This window comes from Brassica oleracea, chromosome C4 (assembly GCF_000695525.1).
Source record: "Brassica oleracea var. oleracea cultivar TO1000 chromosome C4, BOL, whole genome shotgun sequence".
Classification (NCBI taxonomy): domain Eukaryota; kingdom Viridiplantae; phylum Streptophyta; class Magnoliopsida; order Brassicales; family Brassicaceae; genus Brassica; species Brassica oleracea.
Genome location: NC_027751.1, coordinates 39,649,281 through 39,649,956, shown reverse-complemented (window position 1 = coordinate 39,649,956; position 676 = coordinate 39,649,281).

The window sequence follows — 676 nt, the reverse complement described above, 5'->3', positions numbered from 1 at the left end:
TGCGTTTTTGGACATATATACATCGATCAATCCGTTTATAAAAAAACGTTCAGAATATACCGAGGAACACCTTTCCTCGGAATATTCCGAGGAACATGTCCCTCGGTATATTCCGAGGAACATGTCCTTCGGTATATTCCGAGGAAAGGTGTCCCACGGTATATTCCGAGGAAGATGTCCCTCGGTATATTCCGAGGAACATGTCCTTCGGTATATTCCGAGGAAAGGTGTCCCACGGTATATTCCGAGGAAGATGTCCCTCGGTATATTCCGAGGAACATGTCCTTCGGTATATTCCGAGGAAAGGTGTCCCACGGTATATTCCGAGGAAGATGTCCCTCGGTATATTCCGAACGTTTTTTTATAAACAGATCGATTGATGGATATATGTCGAAAAACGCATCGATCGATCGAGTAAAAAATATAATTAATTTTCTCGGAATGTAAAAAATATTTATTTTTTTTAAAAATAAAATTTTTGAAATTTAAATTCAAAAATATAAAATTAAAATTAAAATTGAAATCATATTAATTAATATTCAAAGTTTCACAAATAAAAATAAAACATTCCGAGTTTTTGGACAAAAAAAAACTACTGGTCTGGCACATCCGGGAACACCTCGTTCGGTTACATCCTCTGCATCATCTCCATCATTTGCTGGTTCAGCCTCCTCTG